Raw genomic sequence first — 25,709 nt, forward strand, 5'->3', positions numbered from 1 at the left:
CACAATTCCTAGGGTCACTACCCTTAATATCAGCAGATCTTTGATTGCTTTGGCTACTTGCATCACAGCAGCCCCCACAGTAGATTTTCCCACTCCAAATTGATTCCCAACTGACCGGTAGCTGTCTGGGGTTGCAAGCTTCCACAGGGCTATCACCACTCGCTTCTCAACTGTGAGGGCTGCTCTCATCTTAGTATTCTTGCACCTCAGGGCAGGAGAAAGCAAGTCACAAAGTTCCATGAAAGTGCCCTTATGCATGCAAAAGTTTCACAGCCACTGGGAATCGTCCCAGACCTGCAACACTATGCGGTCCCACCAGTCTGTGCTTGTTTCCTGGGCCCAGAATTGGCGTTCCACGGCATGAACCTGCCCCATTAGCACCATGATGCCCACACTGCCAGGGCCCGTGCTTTGAGAGAAGTCTGTGTCCATGTCCAAATCACTCTCATCACCACAATGATGTCGCCTACTCGCCCGGTTTTGCTTTGCCAGGTTCTGGTGCTGCATATACTGCTGGATAATGCGCGTGGTGTTTAATGTGCTCCTAATTGCCAAAGTGATCTGAGCGGGCTCCATGCTTGCCGTGGTATGGCGTCTGCACAGAAAAAAAGCGTGGAACAATTGTCTGCCATTGCTCTGATGGAGGGAGGGGCGACTGATGACATGGCTTACAGGGTTGGCTTATAGGGAATTAAAATCAACAAAGGGGGTGGCTTTACATCAAGGAGAAACAAAAATGATTGTCACACAGAATGGCCCCCTCAAGGATTGAACTCAAAACCCTGGGTTTAACAGGCCAATGCTCAACCCAATGCGCTATCCCTGCCCCTGGTATTTCAGGCAGGACCGAATCTCCATTAAACTTTTCAAGATGCCCCTGACAGACCTCACTGAAACAATTGTCAGCCATTGATTTCACAGAGGGGGGAGCAAATGAATACAAAACAAATCAGGTGTATTTCTTGTTTTGATCCACTCCATCTATCTTTTACATCTTTGGCTGGCAGCAGATGGTGCAGTAGGACTGCTAGCCATCCTCATCTCCTGGCTGCTCGGCAGGAGACAGTGCAATAGGACTGCCGGCAGGACTAAAGAGAATGACCTGGTTGCGTCACTCTTGTTTTAGTCCCTGCACCCATGTCTGCCCAGGCACTCCTGACCGACCTTACTGAGGCAGCCAGGAGCACCTCGGACACAATGACGATGGTTATCAGGCCTATTGCACTGTCTGCTGCCACAAGGCAATGCGTTGCTGCTATGTAGCAATGCAGTACTACGTCTGCCAACACCCAGAAGACATACGGTGACAGTGAGCTGAGCAGGCTCCATGCTTGCCATGGTATGGCGTCTGCACAGGTAACTCAGGAAAAAAGGCATGAAACAATTGTCTGCCGTTGCTTTCACGGAGGGAGGGAGGGAGGGAAGGAGGGCCTGACAACATGTACCCAGAACCACCCGCAACAATGTTTTTGCCCCATTACGCATTGGGATCGCAACCCAGAATTCCCATGGGCAGCAGAGACTGCGGGAACTGTGGGATAGCTACCCACAGTGCAACGCTCCAGAAGTCGACGCTAGCCTCGGTACTGTGGAAGCACTCCGCCGAGTTAATGCACTTAATGCACTTAGAGCATTTTGTGTGGGGACACACACAATCGACTATATAAAAACGAGCCCTGGGAAGGGATCACCAATCCCCTGCTACTAACTAGACAGAGGAGGAACCTGACACAGAGTAGTTCAGTGATTTGTCTAAGGATGGAGCACTCTGGCCACCCCACCGCCTAGGAGCCAGAGAGACATGTCGCTGCTTCCCAGGAGCCTTGCGGACTTCCTCCATCCCCAGGAAATGCTAGGTCCACCTGAGGTCAGCGCCTCCCAGAGCCCGCACCCCTCAATCTCTCCCGTACCCCAACCCCCAGCCTTGAGCCCCCTCCCACATTCCAAAGCCCTCGGCCCCAGTCCAGAGCTCTCTCCTGCACCCCAAACCCCTCAGCTCTGGCCCCACCCCAGAGTCTGCACCCCCAGCTCACAGCCTGTACCCCTCACACACCCCAACCCCCTACCTCAATCTGGATCCCCCTCCCACATGCCAAACCCCTCATTTCCACCCCCCAGCCCGGAGCCCCTCGGGGTGGGGCACCCATGGAGAAAAATTAGCGGGTACTCAGCACCCACTGGCAGCCAAGCTCCCCCTTCTTCCCCCCCACTTCCCAGTGCCTCTCGCCCGCCAGTGGTCCTGCCAATCAACTCCTCCCCCTCCCTCCCATCACCACCTGCCCGCCATGAACAGCTGTTTTGCAGCCTTCAGAAGGCTCCAGGACTGAGGGGGAGGAGTGGAGATGAGGCGCACTCTGAGGAAGAGGCAAAAAGAGGTGGGAAAGGGGTGGAGCAAAGGCACAAAGAGATGGGGCAGGGCCATGGGAGAAGGGGTGAAGTGGGGGCAGGGCCTGTGTTGGAGGGGGGCGTCGAGCAACCCACAACTGGAGGGGAAGTTGGTGCCTATGCCCTCAGCCCCAGCCTGGAGCCCCCTCCTGCACCCCAGCCCTCTCATCTGCGGACCCACCCTAGAACCAGCACCTCCAGCTGGAGCCCTCAACCTCTCCCACACTGCAATCCCCTGCCCCAGCCCAGTGAAAATGAGCAAGTGAGCAAGGGTGGGGGAGAGCAAGTGACTGGGTGGGGGATGGAATGGGTGGGGAAGGAGTCTCAGAGAAGGGGAGGGGCCTCGGGCAGGGGTCGGAGCAGGGGCGGGGCAAGGACATTTGGTTTTCTGCAATAGAAAGTTAGCAATCCTAGCTCACACTTCCAGGATGAGTGTGACGTGCTACCCAGCTGCGTAGGGGTAGGGTTGGCTAAGAGTCCCCACAGCCCAGCCCCAGCCTTCTCCCTGCCCAGGCCTCAGACATAAGAGATGAATTTCTGATCAGCAAAATGCTCCTGTTGAGCTTCTGGATTCTGCTCGGCCTCAGCGAGGGCCTAGATGGTGCCACTGACTCCCAGTATCCCTGTGACCCCTCAGTACCCCCAGCCCTGAGTCACTCCGTGCTCCCCAGCCATTGCCCCTGGTGCTCTGCAACCTCCCGCTGCTGAGCAAGATGACAGGGTGGGGGGTCATCCTCCCGTGCCTCCCCTCCCATGTTTGCAGTGCTCAGAGCAGCAACACACCCATATTGACTCCTGCTCCCAGACTGAGTCCCTCCGGCCGCGGTTGTGAATTGAGGCTTCCCCTCGCCATTTGTCCTGTGCCGGGCCGTCCTTAGGATTTATGGGGCCCTACGCGGTATTATTCAACTGGTGCCCCTATACCCAATGGCAGCCCGAGCTCACAGCCCAGAGGGAGAGGGACGAGGCAGCAAAGGATACCGAGATGCCCGGCCCACCTCACAGCATCAGAGAGTCACAGTTCCCCGCAGAGACCCCCGGACCCTCTCCTTCACGCAGAATGCGCGGCGCCTGTCTGACAGGAATCTGAGACTCAGGGAGGCGGCTGCGAATGAAGAGGCTGTTGCAGAGACATTTCACAGAATTTGTTGCATCATTTCTCTTTGCAAAGCTAAGTACAAACAGACAGCAACACTGGTTTTGACAGAACTAGCTTGCAGAATGGAGACACCTCTATGCTAAGGGTGAAATGTTTGCTCTAGGGGAAGAAAACGAAGTCTAGAGTAACTGGAAACTGCTTAAAAGTTTTCATATTGCTACATCTCAGGCCCAAGATACAGAACTTGTATGTCACAATGCACAGGAAGGGAATTGAGAATCCAAAGATTTCTGTAATTAAAGTAAAAGGAAAAGGAGGACTTGTGGCACCTTAAAGACTAACAAATTTATCTGAGCAGAAGCTTTTGTGAGCTACACCTCACTTAATCGGATGCATTCAGTGGAAAATACAGTGGGGAGATTTATATACACAGAGAACATGAAAAAATGGGTGTTACCATACACACTGTAACGAGAGTGATCAGGTACGGTGAGCTATTACCAGCAGGAGAGCGGGGGGTGGGGGGACCTTTTGTAGTGATAATCAAGGTGGGCCATTTCCAGCAGTTGGTAGATGTGTAGGTGAACAAGCCTCTGATAGTGTGGCTGATGTGATTAGGCCCTATGACGGTGGCCCTTGAAGAGATATGTGGACACAGTTGGCAACGGGCTTTGTTGCAAGGAAAGGTTCCTGGGTTAGTGGTTCTGTTGTGTTGTGTGTGGTTGCTGGTGAGTACTTGCTTCAGGTTGGGGGGCTGTCTGTAAGGAAGGACTGGCCTGTCTCCCAAGATCTGTGAGAGCGATGGGTCGTCCTTCAGGATAGGTTGTAGATCCTTGATGATGCATTGGAGAGGTTTTAGTTGGGGGCTGAAGGTGACGGCTAGTGGCGTTCTGTTATTATCTTTGTTGGGCCTGTCCTGTAGTAGGTGACTTCTGGGTACTCTTCTGGCTCTGTCAATCTGTTTCTTCACTTCTGCAAGTGGGTATTGTAGTTGTAAGAATGCTTGATAGAGCTCTTGTAGGTGTTTGTCTCTGTCTGAGGGTTGGAACAAATGCGGTTGTATCGTAGAGCTTGGCTGTAGACAATGGATCATGTGGTGTGGTAAAAGTGGCAATTCTTCAACAAAAAACCATCAAAAACACACTCCAAGGAGAAGACTGCTGAATTGGAATTAATTTGCAAACTGGATACAATTAACTTAGGCTTGAATAAAGACTGGGAGTGGATGGGTCATTACACAAAGTAAAACTATTTCCCCATGTTTATTCCCCCCACTCACCTCCCCTCCCCCCCCGCGCTGATCCTCAGACGTTCTTGTCAACTGCTGGAAATGGCCCACCTTGATTATCATTACAAAAGGTTCCCCTCTCCCCCCGCCCCTCCTGCTGGTAATAGCTCACCTTAAGTGATCACTCTCATTACAGTGTGTATGATAACACCCGTTGTTTCATGTTCTCTGTGAATACAAATCTCCCCACTGTATTTTCCACTGAATGCATCCAATGAAGTGAGCTGTAGCTCACGAAAACTTCTGATCAAATAAATTGGTTAGTCTCTAAGGTGCCACAAGTCCTCCTTTTCTTTTTGAGGATACAGACTAACACGGCTGCTACTCTGAAACCTGTAATTTAAGTACGTGATCTGCATTTCCTCTGCACCCTTGCTTAACCAATTACTTCTGAGGAAGTCTCTGTTCTATGCACAGTTGGGCTGATGAGAGGGCCTCTCCTAATACATTCTCACGGTATTTCTACACTTGGCTAACCACAGATCTGTCCTACAAACCTAGACTGCATCTCCTTTCCGAAGGTAGAGGGTTAGGCAGAGTTCAGCTGCGTAGTAGCGAAGGGCTTTTGCATAACATCATGGCTATAGGAGCTGGAACCATGTGAGGATATTCCATCCAGTCCATTCCCAGGGCACTGCGCAGAAATGTTTCCTGAATTATTTTATTTTGTTCCCTATATTTTCTAGGGCTCTTTTCCTCCATTGTTAAATGGCCCCAGCAATGTGGTTCCCATCACTTCCCTTAGGAACTTGGCTATAGACTGCTAGTTTAAAAAGGGTAAATGGGATGATCCAAGTAATTGCAGTATAGGCCTGGCTTAGACACTGATTTCAGGTAAAACAGAACAGCAGTTATGGGACTCTGTAAAGAATGGAAATATGAAATGAAAACTTCCTAACTGACAGGGTGGTTAAGCACTGGAATAAATTGCCTAGAGAGGTTGTGGAATCTCTGTCGTTGGAGATTTTTAAGAGCAGGTTAGACAAACACCTGTCAGGGATGGTCTAAATAATACTTTGTCCTGCAGGGGACTGGACTAGAAGGCCTTTCAATGTCCCTTCCAGTCCTATGATTCTATGATATTAACTTCGAACTATATTTAATGCCAATCAATACAATTTCCTGGAAAACAGGTTACGTGAAGCAAATGTAATATTCTTTGATGAGGTTACAAGTCTGATCGTAACTGTTGGTGTAATATATGTGGACTTTTGTAAAGTATTTGTCTTAGTACTGCAGGGAATTCTGATTTAAAAACTAGCACTGTACTAAATCAATGGCACATATTAAATGGGTTAAAATCTGGCTAACTGATAGATCTCAAAACGTAATTGTTAATAGTGGTAAATCATAAATGAGATGGGGTGTTTCTAGTGGGGTCCTGCAGGGACCACATTTTCAGCCCAACACTAAATTATTTTAATCAATGGTCTGATATTTTACCAGTAAAATCTTTACTGGTAAAATTTACAGATGACACAAACGTTGGTGGGATGACAAACAACAAAAGCAAAGTCAGTGATATAGAGTTATATGGATCACTTGGTAAGCTTGGCACTATCAAATAAAGCACAGTTTAACACCATCAAATGCAAGGGAACAGGTCTAGACCAGGGGTTCTCAATATACCCGTGTTTATGGAATTAGTGAGACCATCACTGGTTTTGTAAAGGGACCGCGCAGTGCAAAAGAAACACACTTGACCCACAGCACTGCAGGCTGGGCCTCTGCTGCTTGAACTACATAACAAATGGAGTGTGGAAACACACCCAGCAACAAAACACCATCCAGGCCGGTGCCTTAAGATGCAGCCCCTACTCCCAGCTGGGAGCATCTGGGCAAAGTGCTCTAGTAGAACCCTTTCAGACACTTGGACCCCATCCTGGCTTCTGGGTTTAGACACCACTAGCAGGAGTCCTGCAGTTTCTGTGCTGCGCCCAAGGGCTGGGCTCAGAGGGGATATGTCTGTTCCTGGAGGTCCTGGCAGAAGGTCTTTTCAGAGATCACTAAATGGTCCAAAATGGCAACTTAGATTTGTGGATAATTCTGCTCTGCTTTGGGATCCAGGCTACAATGATTGACCTGGGCTGCTCCAGTCAAACATGGGGACACCAGGACCACCCAGTGTTCTGGCAGCCACTGCATTACTACCACTGCCCATTCAAACATCTCAAGGAAGGCATCTAGGTCATCTTCGGAACCCATCTTCATTGTATCGGTATGGCTGAAGTGACCAGAGCTACATCCATCGGCCCCCAGCAGAAGACCCGGTCATTGTGGGAGGTCACAGAAGGGCCACCATGTGGTATATGAGCTGCTGTTCCTGGAGAGACCATTCCTGGGTGAGCTGATGGATGGTCATTATTTGTAACAACTGCTGTTGCTGGAGTTGGGTACACAAGTGACAGTTCCTTCCGTAGGTGGGGCACACCCACGCACGAGCAAGGCTCTGAATCCGAGCAGCTGATTCTTTCCTCCTCTGACGCCAGCCATCAAAAAGCTTGATCCAGTCTGTCTCGCAACTCCTCACTCCATCTACAAGCTGACTGCACCAACCAGAGCAGTATTCTACACTCCTTTCCCAATCATCCACCGAGATTCCAAAGGATGCTAAGTCATCTTTGAAAGCATCCCCAAGTCTGGGCAGTGGCCTGCCTCTCTTTCTAGACTCTCCACGAGCTTCAGAGGACAGCACACTATTCGGGATCCTGTAATGCGGCGTTCGCTTGACATGTCCAAGCCACCGGAGTTTTTTCTTACTAATCAACGTTCCCATGAATGACATACCAGCACAATTTAACACTTCCACATTTGTCATCCTGTCTTGCCATCTTATTCAAAGAATTTTACACAAGCATCTGATATGAAAACTATTTAGTCTTTTAGTATGTTTGGCTTAAGTCATCCATGTTTTTGAGCCATCTAGAAGACTGGATAAAGCACATGTCTCATCAATACTGATTTTCACTTTAGTTGACAATTAGTTATTGTTCCAGGCTCTGTCTTGCACAAGGCCAAAGTTCCTGACTGCTTTGCCAATTGTACTAGTGAGCCCAGCATAATGATCTACATTGCTGGTAACAGTAGAGCCAACGTAGCAAAATTGCTTGGCTTTAACATCTGGGACAGGGAAATAAAGAACCCTAGAACAGGAAGCACAGAGGATAAAACGGGGGTAGTTTTGTGGATACGTTTGGAAACAGGTGTTATTGGGAATACTCAGGAGCCCTGGCCCTAGCTCGTCATAACATTTTGACTCTGTACAGGCCTGATCCAAAGCCCGTTGAAATCAATGAGAGTCTTTCCATTGACTTCAGTGAGATTTAGATCAGGCCCTTATTTCCTAAAAAAACCAAACACTGTTAGTTCTGAAAGTGAAAGTCTGCAGGGCGGTTTCTTAGATAAAGTCAAACTATTTCCTGTGTTATGAACACTGCATATTAAGTTCTACAACTGCAGCCATCTCTTGCTTGGGACAGCAGCCTGCCAGGAACTCAGACACACTTGGGAAAGTCAGGTATAGTGACATCATTAAATTCTTACTCTTCATTATCCTAATTACAGACCCAGCTGGTGGCTCCTACCCTGAGCCGGGCTCAACTGCTAGTCCCGGCGCGGGGGGGAGGACGGGACTTCCTCTTCCCCTGTACGGCAGCCAGGGCCACGTCAGACCCACCCCAGATTTCTCACCCAGGCTGCAGGAAGCTCTGCAAACTCTCCTCTTCCCTCTGCCCCCCGCTCCACTTCCTGCGCCCATCGCTCCTCAGCTGCAGTTGGAGGGATCACTGTATGGGGAGCTGCTCCCCCATCCGCCTAACCCCCATGCATCCAGACCCCCTCATACTTAGAGCTTCCTGCCGAGCATAACCCCCACACACACCCAGAACCCCCCTGCCAAGCCCCACTCCCCTTACAGCTGGACCATCTCAACAAGCCACCTGCACTCGGATCCCTACCCCACCGAGCCCCAACCACTGCATCTGGTCCCCACCCCACTGAGCCCTCCCACAGCATCTGGACCCCCCACACCCAGACCCCTTTACTGAGCTCTATCCTCCCCACACCGAGACCCACTCCGCTGAGCCCCAACCACCTTCACTGGGCCCCTGCTGCAGAATCCCATTACTGTTGCACCCAGAACCCCCCAACAAGCCCCTGGGCATCCAGATCCCCCTGCTCCTGGATCCCCCCACTAAGCCGCCCACACCCAGATTGCTCCACACAGAACCCTCTCAACCCACACCTGGATCCCCCCACACTAAGCCCCTCTACACTTGGATGCTGTTGAACTGAACCTGCCTGCCCACACCTGGAGCACCTGGCACAGAGGGGCAGGGTCCTGGGGTGTTTCTGGGGTAGGCCCAGCCCTTGCGCTGTGTCAGGGTTGGGTGCACCCTCACCGCTGAGTCTATGTCCAGTGCGGGGAGCTGCAGTGTGATCTCCCACCTCTGCGCAGCCAGTGGCCTGTGCTCCCCAATGCCACGCTGGAGACTTCACATTAATTTGACAAATAAAATTTGCAGAATTTTGCAGAATGTTAAAATATTGTGTGCAGGATTATTAATTTTTTGGCGCAGATTTTTTAATTTTTTGGCGCAGAATGCCCTCAGGAGCAATTTAATGACTCTCTTAAGGGTTCTCTATTAGGAGTTCAGAAGGCGTCTCTCCCTTAGTTGCTTTCTAATTTAAATAAACATTCTATAGGGTATTACCCCTGCTGAGAAGTGCTTGTGGTGCTTCCTTACCCTTCAGCTGTTTACAGCTGGAGAACACCGAGAGGAGGGACAGTGGCCAAGGTAACTCCACAAAGTTTTACTTGATCCTCTATCGGCGGTGCAGTCCAGAGGAGTCCAGAGTTTGGGGAGCTTATTAACAAGTTTAGGGAGGTTATTAATGATGGTGAACCATCTGACTCACTCTGCCACACCTGATAGGGTTTCTACCCACACGTGATTGCTGGGTCCCTTACACACAACTGCTATTTAGTCATTTGGTACCACTCTATGATAATCTTCCTCTTAAATATTACTCTCAATAAGACATCTTCATTACTTTCAGTAAGAATAAGAGGATACTTCCCCTTTAAATTTTTCCTGAGCTCAGTTATTACATCACATAGACAGACAAGCAAAACCACACAATGAATGCAATAGCAAGCATAAGCAAAAACAGAAAGTTCCCTCTGTTAGTTACTGTGAGCATGACATGATTCTCCTACTTGCATGATTATCAATTGATTTTCAAAAGTAGGAGTGCATAAACCATTCCCTTATTATCTAAGATGGTCTTCTTTGTTGTTGTTGCCTTTCCTGTGTTCTCTAGAGCCATGTGTTGGGTGCCAATACAAGGTGTAGCCTTTTATTTTATTTAAAGTGAATTTTGTAATGTGGTATTACACCACTGTGGGTTCGGCTGCGGTGGCTACAGTTTCATGCTAAACAGAGGGAATGTCACCTCTGCTACTTGCTTCAGATTTAGAGTCTCTAGGAACACATAAAGACCCAGGGTAGTGACAACACAAACATTCATAAGCAGGTTATTTTCTGGTCATTGGCTTATGGTTAGAGTTGCCAGGCTTCCGGTTTTCGACCGGAACGCCCAGTCGAAAAGGGACCCTCGTGGCTCTGGTCAGCACCGCTGACCGGGCCATTAAAAGTCCGATCGGTGGCGCAGCGGAGTCCCAGGGCTAAGGCAGGCTCCCTGCCTGCCCTAGCTCCACGTGGCTCCCGGAAGTGGCCGTCAGGTCCCTGCAGCCCCTAGACGAAGAGGGGCCAGGGAGGCTCTGTGCGCTGTCCCCGCCGCGAGGGTCACCTCCACAGCTCCCGTTGGCCGGGAACCATGACCAATGGGAGCTACAGAGGTGGTGCCTGCGGGCACAAGGTTAGTACGCAGCACTTCCCTGGCCGCCCATGTGTTTAGGGACTGCAGGGACCTGGTGGCTGCTTCCTAGGAGCCGCAGTAAGTCCCGCTGGGACCCCGCACCCCAAGTCCCTGCCCCAGACCGGAGTCTCCTCCCGCATCCAGACTCCCTCCCGGAGCCCTCACCCCCGGCAAAACCCCTGCCCCAGCACCCTCCTGCACCCCAAACTCCTCATCTCCAGCCCCACCCCAGACCCCACACCCCCAGCCGGAGCCCTCACCCCCCCTGTACCCCAACCCCCTGCCCCAGCCCAGAGCCACCTCCTCCACCCCAAACTCCTCATCCCTGGCCCACCCCAGGGCCTGCACACCCAGCTGGAGTTGTCACCCCCACACACACACACCAAACCTCTACCCCAGCCTGGAGCCCTCTCCCACACTCTGAACCCCTCATTTCTGGCCCCACCTGGAGCCCGCACCCAAATCTCCCTGCACCAGCTTGGAGCCCTCTCCCACACCCCAAACCCTTCATCCCCAGACCCACCCCAGAGCCCACAACCCCAGCCGGAGCCTTCACCCACCTCCCGCACCCCAACCCCCTGCCTCAGCCTGGTGAAAGTGGGTGAGGGTGGGGAAGAGTGAGCAACGGAGGGGGGGATGGAGAGAAAGGGGCGGGGCCTCGGAGGAGAGGCAGGGCAGGGATTTGCGGAAGAGGCAGGGCAGGTGTGGTCAGTTTTGTGTGATTAGAAAGTTGGCAACCCTACTTATGGTCCTCGTTTCTTGTCTCCAAGGCCTAAAATAGCTAAGCTAAAATCTTACAGCCTCAGCCTACAGGCCTTGTGTTTCAGCCTGTCTTACATCTAAAACTTGGCTCCTCTAAATACGGATCAATCTTATCCTTTTATAATCCTAAAAATTAACTCGAATTAACATACAATGAATATATATGATATAACATATTGATTAATTATAACATTACACAATAAATGAATAATAAACTAAAATGATTGGCTACACATAAAATAACTCTTCTTCTAAAAAAGGGTGGTTGCTAAAGCAAATGAGATTGAAGTAACTCTTGAATGATAACACATATTTTATTGGGTACAAAATATGTTTTGCCTAGTTTGGTAAGTCTGTATTTAAGGCGAAACTGAGATTAACCCAGAGCCAGCATTCTGGTCAGTTTTGCAGTCCAATGTACGGACTGCTTTTATACCCTGTGTTTTACCCTCTGAAGTTCTGCCTGTCTGACAGGCAGTGACAGAAAGAGAGTCTAGTTCACTGCATGGGCACACTCCAGCGTTCTCTCTGGTTTTATTGGAATTCTAATTAATTTGCACTTTTACCCAAAAACCAGCAAATCCACTTTCTAATCCAAGCGTAAAAACTTTATCAATGTGTTCGTGAGGGGACTGTTGGCTCCTTACTAAAACTCAGTGGGGGGGTTTTGGTTGGCTAGTTCCCAGTACCAAAAGAAAGGGGAAGAGTTGATGGGAAATCAGGACCGTGAGACTGACAGTCCCCAGGGGCAATAGGGAGAGGCCAATGCTCCAAGTCAGCCTGATTGACATGGTGGGAAGCTAATCAGGGAGTCAGGAGGCCAGGGGGTCCCACCCTCCGGGTGAGCTGGAATTACCTGGGTCAGACAGAGGGGGGCCGAGCTAAGGAGAGAGCAAGAGCCCGAGCCTGAGCCGAGCTGGGGAGCAGAGCCGCGCCAGCCAGAGAGAACCAGAGAAGCAGCCCAGAGAGCAGACCTGTGCTGGGAGCAGAGCTGCAGCAACCAGAGGCAGAGGGGCCAGAGAAGCAGCCCAGGGAGCTGGAGGCAGAGCAGCAGCCGTGCTGGAGCTGTCTGGAGCCGCTGGAGAGAGTGAGGGGGACCCTGGGCAGTGGGCCCAGTGCAGGGAGATTGCTGTTTAATAAATTGTATTTGCTTTAGCTGTATGTAATGATCAGTGGGTCAGGGAAGTGTCCAGTGCAGAGAGAGCACCCTGGAGTGGGGACACCCTAGCCCCTGTCCTAAGCGACCACGACAAGACTGGGGGGGGGTCGAGCCACTCAGGAATCCTGGGCCCAGCTTTGTCAGGGTTACTGACTCTGCCACATAGGAGGGAGGAAGGGGAGTCCTCAAGGTCAGGCAGGCCTCTGGGGAAAGGGAGTGGGATGGAGGACTCAGATCCTTTCACTAGCCCATTTCACCGGGGTAGTGTATAAGCCAGGAAAGTTCCCCACAAAAGCGAAACCATTCCCCGCTTACATGTTGTTTCCCTTGGTTTCGAAGTAAGCTGTTGCCCCTAAAATACCACAGCATTTGGAGTCTTTCCTTGGCTTTACCATCTGGTCCAGGGAGGCAAAAAAGTCTCCAACAGGATTCACAGGATAAAAAGGGCGTAGTTTTGTGGATACCTTTGGAAATAGGTGATATTGGGAATACTCAGGAGCCCTTGCCCTAGCTCACAGTAACCTTCCGAGTCTGTGTAGGCCTGATCCAAAGCCCCTTGAAATCAATGAGAGTCTTTCCATTGGCTTCAGTGAGATTTAGCTCAAGCCCTTATTGCTAAAAACAATTCCATTAATTCTGAAAGTGGAAGTCAACAGGGAGGTTCCTTAGCTAAAGGCAGGCCATTTCCTGTGGTAGAAACATTTGCAGCTGTAGCATTTAGTCTGCAGCCATCTCTTGCTTGGGTCAGCAGCCTGTCAGGGAATCACAGCCATTCGGGGAAGTCAGGTATAGTAACATCTTTAAATTCTTACTCCTCATTAACTTCATTACAGACACTTGTGTTGCATTCATCTCTAGACAGCAGGTTGGACTGTGGTTTAGCCAACGATACAAATCTGCTTTGCACGCTGAAACATTCATCTTGCAAAAATGGAAAAGTGCATCCCCACCAAAAGTTAATGCCTGGCTCAGTGATATGGCCGATCTCGCAGCCAACCAACAACTGTATTCCACAGCCTTTGCGCTGACTTCTTAGAGCTCTATGATTAATGCAGAGCCTGAAGATAGATATGTCGCTTCCCTCCCCCACCCCCTTTCGCTTAACCTCCTTTACTTACTATCTGTATTATGATGAATCTGGTATTTTGGTCTATTTGTTGTATTTGGAAAAATTAATAAAAAGTTATAAAAGCAAAAAAAGTCAATGATACAAATCTCACCACAGCTACATCTGTCCAGCACCAATGTACCTGTGGAGTGCTGTGGTCTAGTAGGTAAGGCACCTGTGTGAGAGCCAGGTGATCTAGGGTCTCATCCCAGCTCTGTCATTGGCCTGCAGTTTGTGACATTGGGCAAGTCACTTTACTTCTCTTTCTGTACTAGCCTTTGTCTGTTTTAGACTGTAAACTCCTCAGCAGAGGGACTGCGTCCCTATGTGCAGCCCCTAGCTCCATGTGACCACGATACAGGTTGGGGTCGCTAGATGTTTCTGTAATACAAATTACAATCTCAGAGATCAGATTTTGGTGCTTAGAAATTAAAAGTCCAACATTTTCCACTGAGTTGATTTTAGATCACAAATTTGTTACAAGACTAGAAAAGTTTCAGGACAGGGGGAAGCTACAGAAATATTTCAAACCCTAGGGAGTGAAAACAAAGAATCCATTTATTTTGCCCACCTCTGCATCATAACACACTTTGGCTGCAACTATTTCCATAGAGTGCAAACATCCCTGTTCGTTCATTTTAAAGTTCTGTCCTGTACTGATACAATCACCAAGACGATCCCTTCCTAGCATCAGGTGAGCCTCCCAGGCAGAAAGCTGTTTGTCTCTTCCCAGAGATTGCCAGGACAGCTGATATCTATCCATCTTACCCTACCTAACTGCCACTTTAGGCACCTAAATCCCAGATTCAGGCCCGCATTGGGATTCCCCATTCAGCCGCTCCTGAACCCTATAGGTGTGTAACCTTGTTTGGCACTGAATTTTTCAGTAAAGAATTCCCTAGGCTCCTATGTTTCTGCCTCTGCACATGCACCCTGCAGCTCCACGGTGGTGCATGAACAAGGGGAAAACAGGCGTTCCTCCACCGAACTCCCCTGTGGGACCTGATCTAGTTAGTGTGCTCGGACCTTCCTTATCAGACTGGGCTCCTGTGATAAATAAAGTGGTGGGGTAGCTCCCTTTGATGGACACCCAGCCAGCCAGTTAGCTGTAAAATTCCTCTTACTAGTTGTTCTCTACTTGCCTTACTTGTAAAGAGTTAAAAAGTCCCCAAGGTAAAAGAAAAGGAAGTGGGCACCTGACCAAAAGAGTCTATGAAAAGGTAGAACTTTTTAAAATTGGGAAAAAAACCTTTCCTTTTGTCTATTGTTCTCTGGAGGAGACACGGAGCAGCAATGCTGTGTACGGGCTTCAATCAGGTATGAAAACCCTAACCCAACCCTAACCCTAATCCTAACCCTAAGGAAATTAGGAATGTTTAGCTAGATGCAATTAGGTTTATTTTTTTTATTTTGGCTTGTGGATCTCCTCTGTGCTAACCCCAGATGCTTTTGTTTGCTTGTAACCTTTAAGGTGAACCTCCAAGAAAGCTATTTTGGGTGCTTAATTTTTGTAATTGTTTCTTTTAAGATCTAGCAAAAAGCCTAAGTTCCAGATGTATTTTTTTTCCTTTTTGCTTTTAATAAAATTAACCTTTTTTAAGAACAGGATTGGATTTTTGGTGTCCTAAGAGGTTTGTGCACATTGGTTGATTAGCTGGTAGCCACAGCTAATTTCCTTTGTTTTCTTTCTCAGCTGTTCCCCATGGCTGGGGCGGGGGGGGGGGTGAAAGGGCTTGAGGGTACCCCACAGGGAGGAATTCCTAAGTGCTCTTTCCTGGTTTCAAAGGGGTTTCTTTGCATTTGGGTCGTGGCAGCGTTTACCAAGACAAGGTCAGAGAAAAGCTGTATTACACTCCCAAGGCTACAAGCCTGGAGTGGCCAGTATTAATTTTTAGAATCCTTGCAGGCCCCCCACCTTCTGCACTCGGAGTGACAGAGTGGGGACTCAGCCTTGACAGCCCCTGTAAAGAAGCTTACAGAAAAAATAGGGGTTGGGAGGTGTCAAGGTTCCTTCCCCACTTTGAACTCTAGGGTACAGATGTGGGGACCTGCATGAAAACCTCCTAAGCTTACTTTTACCAGCTTAGGTTAAAACTTCCCCAAGGTACAAATTATTTTACCCTTTGCCCTTGGATTTCCACTGCCACCACCAAACTTGTTCTGGGTTCCTGAGAAAACGTAGTTTGGACACGTCTTTCCCCCCAAAATCCTCCCAACCCTTGCACCCCACTTCCTGGGGAAGGTTGGTAAAAATCCTCACCAATTTGCATAGGTGACCACAGATCCAAACCCTTGGATCTTAGAACAATGAAAAAGCATTCAGTTCTCCTACAAGAAGACTTTTAATAGAAGTAAAAAGGAATCACCTCTGTAAAATCAGGATGGTAGATACCTTACAGGGTAATTAGATTCAAAACATAGAGAATCCCTCTAGGCAAAACCTTAAGTTACAAAAAAAGACACACAGACAGGAACAGTCATTCTATTCAGCACAGCTATTTTCACAGCCATTTAAAGAAATCAGAATCTAACAAATACCTAGCAAGATTACTTACTAAGTTCTAAGACTCCATTCCTGTTCTGTCTCCGACAAAAGCATCACACAGACAGACACAGACCCTTTGTTTTTCTCCCTCCTCCCAGCTTTTGAAAGTATCTTGTCTCCTCATTGGTCATTTTGGTCAGGTGCCAGCGAGGTTACCTTTAGCTTCTTAACCTTTTACAGGTGAGAGGATTTTTCCTCTGGCCAGGAGGGATTTTAAAGGGGTTTACTCTTCCCTTTATATTTATGACACGCCTCCCAAATCTCAGCTAGGGTGAAACGCTGGCTGGGATTTCTTCCTGGAGCTCTAGGAAAAAACAGAGTTAATAAAACACATGCACCTCTAAATATACTACCAAGTACATAAAGACTAACAATATTTTCCACATCTCAAGGACAATTTTAACCAGTTGATTCTGGGAAACTTTCACGGGAGAGTGCATCAGCCACTTTGTTAGAAGCTCCTGAGATGTGTTGGATGTTGAAATCAAAATCTTGGAGAGCTAAACTCCACCAAAGAAGTTTTTTGTTATTTCCCATGGCGGTATGAAGCCACTGTAGCGCAGCATGGTCGGTTTGCAGGTGGAAACACCGTCCCCAAACATATGGGCGGAGACAATGGCGTAACATTCTTTTTCACTAACTGATTTCCCTCTCAGACAGTTTTTTGCTGAGAAACACTACAGGGTGGAATTCTTGATCAGGTCCTTTCTGCATTAAAACTGCTCCCACACCACGCTCGGACGCATCTGTGGTTACTAGGAACGGTTTGTCAAAGTCTGGGGCCCTTAGTGCAGGGTCAGACATGAGTGTCGCTTTAAGCTGGTCAAAGGCCTTCTGACACTTTTCGGTCCACTGAACGGCATTCAGCTGTTTCTTTTTGGTTAGGTCTGTCAGTGGGGCAGCGATTTGGCTGTATTGCAGTACAAATAGTCTATAATAACCGGCCAAGCCTAAGAAGGATTGAACCTGTTTCTTTGACCTTGGGACAGGCCACTTTTGGATAGCATCCACTTTGGCCTGTAGGGGGCTGATAGTTCCTTGACCCACCTGGTGTCCAAGGTAAGTCACTCTGTTTAGGCCTATTTGACACTTCTTAGCCTTAACAGTTAGTTCTGCCTCCCTTATGCGCTCAAGGACTTTTTGTAGATGTTCCAGGTGGTCTTGCCCAGGAATCCGAAAATATGGCCACGTCGTCAAGGTAGGCGACTGCATATTCTCCTAATCCCCTCTAGGAGACCATCTACAAGTCTTTGGAAGGTGGCGGGTGTATTTCGCAGCCCGAAAGGGAGTACATTAAATTCATACAGCCCGACATGTGTGGTGAAGGCTGAACTTTCCTTGGCGGATTCATCTAGCGGTACTTGCCAGTACCCCTTGGTTAAGTCCAAGGTAGAGATGAACTGGGCCCGTCCCAGTTTCTCTAATAGTTCATCTGTGCATGGCATTGGATAGTTGTCTGGGCGAGTTTCAGCATTTAGCTTACGGTAGTTCACGCAAAAACGTATCTCCCCATCTGGTTTGGGAACTAGAACCACTGGAGATGCCCATGCACTTCCAGAGGGGCGGATTACACCCATTTGTAACATATCCTGGATCTCCCATTCTATAGCAGTTTTAGCTTGAGGAGACACCCGGTAAGGTTGGCCTTTAATTGGGTGAGCATTACCTGGGTCAATGGAATGGTATGCCCGTTCAGTCAGTCCTGGGGTGGCTGAGAACGTCGGTGCGTAGCTAGTGCACAGCTCCTTGATCTGCTGTCGCTGCATACGCCCAAGGGTCATGGAGAGATTCACCTCTTCCACACCACCAGCACTTTTCCCTTCGTAGTAGACACCTTCAGGCCACTCAGTGTCATCTCTTCCCTGGACTGTAAACTGACAAATCTTTAATTCTCTGGAATAAAAGGGCTTTAGAGAATTACTATGGTACACCTTAGGCTTTCGGTTGAAGGTGGGGAATGCTATGAGATAATTAACAGCTCCCAGGCGCTCCTGGACCGTGAATGGCCCTTCCCACGATGCTTCCATTTTATGGGCCTGGAGCGCCTTTAAGACCATAACCTGGTCCCCTACTTTGAAGGAACGCTCTCTGGCATGTTTATCATACCAGGCTTTTTGCTCTTTTTGAGCATCCTGTAAGTTTTCTTTAGCAAGGGCTAAAGAGGTTCGGAGGGTGTTTTGTAGGTTGGTTACAAAGTCCAGAATGTTAGTTCCTGGAGAAGGTGTAAATCCCTCCCATTGCCGCTTCACCAACTGTAATGGCCCATTAACCTCACGGCCATATACAAGTTCAAATGGGGAAAACCCGAAATTGGGATGTGGTACAGCTCTGTAGGCAAAGAGCAACTGCTGCAACACTAGGTCCCAATCATTAGAGTGCTCATTTACGAATTTACGTATCATGGCCCCCAAAGTTCCATTAAACTTCTCCACCATGCCATTTGTTTGATGGTGGTAAGGAGTGGCAACCAAGTGATTTACCCCATGAGCTTCCCAAAGGTTTTCCATAGTTCCTGCCAGGAAATTAGTCCCTGCATCTGTGAGGATGTCGGAGGGCCAACCTACCCTGGCAAAAATGTCTGCTAGTGCCTGGCACACACTTTTAGCCCTGGTGTTGCTTAGAGCTACTGCTTCCAGCCATCGGGTGGCAAAATTAATGAAAGTCAATATGTACTGCTTTCCTCTGGGTGTCTTTTTCGGAAAAGGACCCAGAATATTCACAGCTACTCGCTGAAATGGAACTTCAATGATGGGGAGTGGCTGGAGAGGGGCTTTGACCTGGTCTTGCGGTTTTCCCACTCTTTGGCATACTTCACAAGACCGGACATAGGTAGAAACATCCTTGCCCATTCCTTCCCAGTGGAATGACCCCCCAAAACTGTCTTTGGTCTTGTTCACCCCAGCACGGCCACTAGCATGATCGTGGGCTAAGCTCAAGAGCTTGGCCTGGTATTTAGTTGGAACTACCAACTGTCTCTGAGGATGCCAGTCTTCCTAGTGTCCACCAGAAAGAGTTTCCTTGTATAAAAGTCCTTTTTCTACAACAAACCTGGATCAATTAGAAGAGCTGAGAGGCGGTGGGTTGCTCCATGCCGCTGTCCAAGCTCTCTGGAGGCTTTCATCTGCTTCCTGTTCGGTCTGGAACTGTTCCCTTGGTGCTGGAGACATCAGTTCCTCATTGGACTGTGGACCTATGCTTGGTCCCTCTGGAAGCGATGTAGGGGATGGGGCTGTTTCCGTTGACTGTGAACCGCTCTCCGCTGGGACACTATGTTGGGGTTCAGGCTCTGGCTAAGCCTCTTGTGTAGGGTTATGGGCTGCTGCCGGTTCAGGTTCAGTGGGGCTCTCTGGTGTTGAGGTTGCAAGTACTGGATTCAGTGCTGGCAATGGGTCTGGTGCTGGTTGTTCCGCTGGTTCCAGTTCTGGGACTGGCTCTGTCTGGGTCTCTGGGGCTGGATCCACTACTGCTGTTGCAGACATTGGCCTGGGGTCCAGGTCCATCACCTCTGACCGGGTCCTGATAGAAGTTTCCGGAACAGAGCTAGGCCTCACGGCTTGTTTAGCCTGGCTGCGGGTGACCATTCCCACCCTCTTGGCCCGCTTCACATGATTGGCCAAGTCTTCCCCCAACAGCATGGGGATGGGATAATCAACATAGACTGCAAAAGTTCACGTTCCTGACTAGCCCTGGTACTGGACAGGCAACTTGGCTGCAGGCAAATTGAAAGAATTGGTCTTGAAGAGTTGAATCGTCACTTGGATCTCAGAGTTGATTAAATTGGGGTCCACTAAGGAAGCATGGGTAGCTGACACTTGTGCTCTGGTGTCCCTCCACGCGGTGACCTTCTTCCCGCCCACACTCACAGTTTCCCTCTGCTCCAAGGGTATCTGGGAGATATCTGGGCCTGAGGATCTCTGGTGTGATTCCAGTGCAATGAACTGTAATCTGTTGGGGTTCTTGGGGCAGCTGGCCTTTACATGCCCCAGCTCGTTACATTTAAAACATCGTCCAGCTGATGGGTCACTGGGGCGAGGTGGGTTGCTGGAGAGTGGGGTGGTGGGACAATAAGGTGTCTGGAGGGTTCTTTGGGAGGTAGGTGGGGCCTTGGGCGGCGCGCGGTAATAGGGTGTGGTCTGGGGTTGTCCCTTCTGGTCTCCGCTCCAACTGCGACCAGTTTTCTTCTTCTCTGCCACCTCCACCCATCTGGCTCCAATCTCTCCTGCCTCGATTACAGTTTTGGGCTTCCCATCTAGGATGTATCTTTCTATTTCCTCAGGAACACCCTCTAAGAATTGTTCCATTTGCATTAGGAAGGGCAAATTTACTGGAGATTCAACACTTGCTCCTGATATCCAGACATCCCAATGTTTCACAATGTGGTAGGCATGTCGGGTAAATGACACGTCTGGTTTCCAGGCTCTGAACCTCTGACGAGAATGCTCGGGTGTTATCCCCATTCTGACTCTCGCCTTGGATTGAAACAGTTCATACTTGTTCATGTGTTCTTTAGGCATTTCAGCCACCACCTCAGCTAAGGGTCCACTGAGCTGCAGCCTCAGCTCTACCATGTATTGGTCAGTAGAGATGCTGTACCCAAGGCAGGCCCTTTTGAAGTTTTCTAAGAAGGCCTCAGTATCATCGCCTGTCTTGTAGGTGGGGAACTTTCTGAGATGGGAAGTGGTACCTGGAGAAGGATTGCTAGGGTTTGTTGGTATATTCTGCTGAGCCTTTATCTTCTCCATCTCCTCCACATGCTTCCTCTCTTTTTCCTTCTCCTCCAATTCTTTGGCCCTTGCCTCCATTTCTTTGGCCCTTGCTTCCATAGCTCTCCTGTGAGCAGCCGCTTGGTGTTGTTCTGCCTCTTTCGCTGCCTCCCTTTCTTTGTCCCTTGCCTCCATCTCCCTCTTGTGGGCAGCCTCCTGTACATCCTCTCCATCCGCATGAGTTCTATCTGTGTTTCATGTTCCTTTTGTTTTTCAGCAGCCTCAAATCTGGCTAATTCCAGCTTTTGTTGAGCCGTGGAGTCTGTCATCCTAACCTCTCTGTTTTTAACTAACTTTACACCCGAGGTTTAGAAATAAAACCTATTGTTTTTACAAACAAAACTTGGCTTGTAAAATTTTGCTGTGCTGGAATATGATACCTATTCTCTGATAGTGATTGTCAGCCTACAGAAAAAGACAATTCCCTTTGTCTCTGCTCTGGCCCCAAATCAAAGCAAAAAACCTCCAGCTACTTGGAAACTAGCAGCCCCAAAGAAAAAAAATTCCTTTTCAAATCTGTGCTCCTTGTAAAAAAAAAAAAAAAAATCCAAAAAAAAAAACCCCTACCACTTTTGTCTCCAGGCAAATGGGTAGAACACCCCCCTATTTATTTTTAGGGGGAAAAAAACCTCAGGTTTGTGAAGACTGTGAATTTCCCTGCAGGAGGTTAACTACTCTGCCTCCAGGCAAAGAAAACCTTCAATTCACAAAGATAATCCCCTTTTGTCTCTGTTCTGGCCCCAAAGCAGAGAAAAAACTAGCTGCTTTCAGTTGGACCTCCTTTCCAGCAGCCCCAAAGGAAAAAAAAATATTTCCTTTTTAAAATCTGTTTTTCTGGTTCAAAAAAATCTCAAATTGATCTCAAAAGGATTTCAGGTTAATCCCACCACTCTGCCACCATGTCAAGGTTCCTTCCCCCCTCTGAACTCTAGGGTACAGATGTGGGGACCTGCATGAAAACCTCCTACGCTTACTTTTACCAGCTTAGGTTAAAACTTCCCCAAGGTACAAATTATTTTACCCTTTGCCCTTGGATTTCCACTGCCACCACCAAACTTTATCTGGATTCCTGAAAAAACATAGTTTGGACACGTCTTTCCCCCCAAAATCCTCCCAACCCTTGCACCCCACTTCCTGGGGAAGATTTGGTGAAAATCCTCACCAATTTGTATAGGTGACCACAGACCCAAACCCTTGGATCTTAGAACAATGAAAAAGCATTCAGTTTTCTTACAAGAAGACTTTTAATAGAACTAAAAAGAAATCACCTCTGTAAAATCAGGATGGTAGATACCTTATAGGGTAATTAGATTCAAAACATAGAGAATCCCTCTAGGCAAAACCTTAAGTTACAAAAAAGACACACAGACAGGAATAGTCATTCTATTCAGCACAGCTCTTTTCTCAGCCATTTAAAGAAATCAGAATCTAACACATACCTAGCTAGATTACTTACTAAATTCTAAGACTCCATTCCTGTTCTGTCTCCGGCAAAAGCATCACACAGACACAGACCCCTTGTTTTTCTCCCTCCTCCCAGCTTTTGAAAGTATCTTGTCTCCTCATTGGTCATTTTGGTCAGGTGCCAGCGAGGTTACCTTTAGCTTCTTAACCCTTTACAGGTGAGAGGATTTTTCCTCTGGCCAGGAGGGATTTTAAAGGGGTTTACTCTTCCCTTTATATTTATGACAGGAGGTAATATGAGGACTTCCCCCCTAACTTCAAGCCCAGTAGTTAGGGTATTACCTGGGACAGGCAGGAACACACTCCCCCACATCTACCAGAGAGAGAGACGGATTTGAACTAGACCCTAGCACTTAGGTGGTGAGGGCACCAGCCATTGGTCTATACAGTCATTCCCATGTTTAGATGTAGTGAAACAATCATTGGCCTAAGAGAGAGAGCAAGTGTGAGAGAGACCCTGTACCCTAGTGTTTCTGGCACCTGCCTTGGCTGTGGGAATCCCAGGCTCCCATCCCCCTCCTCCAATGCCTTTTTAAAATTATGTATCCCCAGGGGAACACCATCAACAGGAGAGACTGACGGAGCCCCACACCAGACTATTCCATAGGCCAGTTGCTAGGGCATTCACCCCAAAGGTGATTGATATCTTTTCAAAACTCTTCTCCTATCAGGTGGAGGAAGGACTTGAACTGGGGCTCTCCCAGAAACAGGGCAACATGTTAATGTAACAGGATGTGCACAGTTCTTAGCCAGTTGGCATTACTGAGTCTGTTCAATATGTTACTTCTGTCACAGCCAAAGTAAGAACTGGCTCACTTTGGAGGAAAAACACTGAGAGCCATCTGACATTCTTTTACTGGCACAGTTTTGTAGTTGTTATTTTCACCTATAAGGGGCTCTGTAGTTTTTACTCTAATGTAGCTGTGCAAGGTGACCACTGCATCTCCTCCCCCCACACTCACGGCTGACCTTGCCTAGTCACACGGTGTTAATACTCCAGAGACTTGTCTCCATTAGGGTTTTACAGCAAGGTAGCTAAAGCACCGTAGTTATCCTTCTGTGGAATGCCACCTTGTCTTCAAGATGGCAAATGTTAGTGCTTTACCCTAGGGCTCAGCAGGAACAAACAATTGTGAAGTGTCTAAATTAGCATTTTAAAGATGTCTGTAAGGTGGGTTAATTGGCAATCAGTGAACTCCACTGAAATTAGGACTTCAAAACTCCTGTCTAGACATACCCATGTGTGACAGGTTTCAGAGCAGGTAGCCGTGTTAGTCTGTATCAGCAAAAACAACGAGGAGTCCTTGTGGCTCCTTAGAGACTAACAAATTTATCTGGGCATAAGCTTTCGTGGGCTAAAACCCACTTCATCAGATGCATGGAGTGAAAAATACAGTAGGCATATATACACAACAAAAAAACTTCAAAAACAGACTCCAACGAGAAACTGCAGAACTGGAATTAATTTATCAACTGGACACCATCAAATTAGGCCTGAATAAAGACTGGGAGTGGATGGGTCACTACAAAAACAAAAAACTAATTTCCCCCTACTGTTACTCACACCTTCTTGTCAACTGTTTGAAATGGGCCACTCTGATTACCACTACAAAAGTGATTTTTCCTCCTCTTGATAATAGCCCACTTCCACTTTAATTGAATTGTATCATTAGAACTGACCCCTCACACACACTTGGTAAGGCAACTCCCATCTTTTCATGTACTGTGTATATATATCTGCCCACTGTATTTTCCACTCCATGCATCTGATGAAGTGGGTTTTAGCCCACGAAAGCTTTTGCCCAAATAAATTTGTTAGTCTCTAAGGTGCTACAAGTACTCCTCGTTGTTTATATCCATGTGTGTAAGTGTAAGTGGGGGAACGGTCCTGCTATTGTGGGGAACTTTCCTGGCTTCTGCACTACCCCTGGAATCGGCTAGCGAAAGGATAAGTCCTCGCCCCAGCTCCCTTTACCCAGAGGCCTGCCTGACCTCAAGGACTCCCCTTCCACTCTGCTGTGTCGCAGAGTCCTTGGAACCAGGCATACCAAACCAGCAAAAAAAATGCAGAAATTGGGCTTGTTTTTGGCTTAATTGGCTTGGGAGTTGCTTGTTGGCTGGTTTTTGACTTGTAGCTTGTTGCTGCTTATTTTTTGATCGGCTCCCGGCAAGCAGGGGCAAGGGGCAAACAGGGGCAAGGGGGGGAAAAGAGTCAGGGGTGCCCAGCGGGCCTACCACAGTCCCAGACTGCACACCGGGGGGATCTAGTCACATAGCGTCTTGGGGTTCTTAGGGACTGGCTTGTTTTGGCCTTGTTTTGAATGGGATTAGCTTGATTTTTGTTTTATTGTGAAAGTCGGGCTGCTTATTAACCACATGAAAGTTGGCAACTGTGTGTTAACCCCAACAAGGCTGGGCCCAGGATTCCTTGGGGCTTGACCCCCAACCTTGTGCTGTTCACTCAGGACAGGGGCTAGGGTGGCCCCGCTCCAGCGTACTCTCTCCTCACCAGTGACTTTCTTGACCCATTGATTAATTTATTAAACAGCAGCAGCAAGAGAAATAAGGGGAAAATGGGAAAGGTTAAAGGAAACAAGGAACCCACCCTGTGGGCATGGGGAAACCACAAACAGCATCTCTGGGACGTAAGGGAAGTTCACAGTCTGTTCCTCACACATCCCAGGCCTCCCTCCCAGGCCCTGGCTGCGCTGCAGTGATACTGCAGGTCAGACCCTTGCTCTGAAATTGGCCACATGCCCGCAGGGTCTAGGTGACAGGACCCTTCTCTCCAGCATCAGCTCCCCTGTCAGGTTCGTGTTTCCCCTCCGAGTCCAGCTTGCAAGGGCTCTTGTCGGGTGATATATCCCTGCACTCCCCCGTCCCTCCCAGTCACTCACGGCACTTGGCTGCAGTGTTAGAGGTGACACAGCCGGTATCCGCTAGCCTGGCTCTGGGCCTGCGGCTCCCCACTACAGCTAAGCCCTGGATCCTCATCGGGGCAACTGGTCTGCGCTGCCCCAGCTCTGCCCCCTGCCCAGCTCTGGCTGCGGGTCTCTCCTTTACTCTGCCCTTGGCAGCCCCAGCTCACACCCAGGCCCCGGGCTCCTGACTCCCTCATTGACCTGCCTGCCCTGTCAATCAGGCTGACTTGGAGCGTTGGCCTCTCTCATTGGCCCTGGGGACTGTCAGCCTCAGGAGCCTAATTTCTCTTCCACCCTTTCTCAATCTAGGAGAAAGTGGGGTTTTTTGGTTGACC

At 48.7% G+C, this 25,709-nt stretch overlaps 1 protein-coding gene across 1 annotated transcript in view; it reads left to right on the top strand.

Moving 5' to 3' along the window:
* The first annotated feature begins 8,154 nt into the window (after window positions 1–8,154).
* LOC144270341 (ecto-ADP-ribosyltransferase 5-like) overlaps window positions 8,155–25,709 on the top strand; it is a 35,854-nt gene continuing 18,299 nt past the window's right edge. The window contains exon 1 of the mRNA XM_077826870.1: window positions 8,155–8,289. The gene's annotated coding sequence lies outside the window, so the exon portion shown is untranslated. The remainder of the gene's footprint in view (window positions 8,290–25,709) is intronic.

Source organism: Eretmochelys imbricata, chromosome 1 (assembly GCF_965152235.1).
Source record: "Eretmochelys imbricata isolate rEreImb1 chromosome 1, rEreImb1.hap1, whole genome shotgun sequence".
Taxonomy (NCBI): domain Eukaryota; kingdom Metazoa; phylum Chordata; order Testudines; family Cheloniidae; genus Eretmochelys; species Eretmochelys imbricata.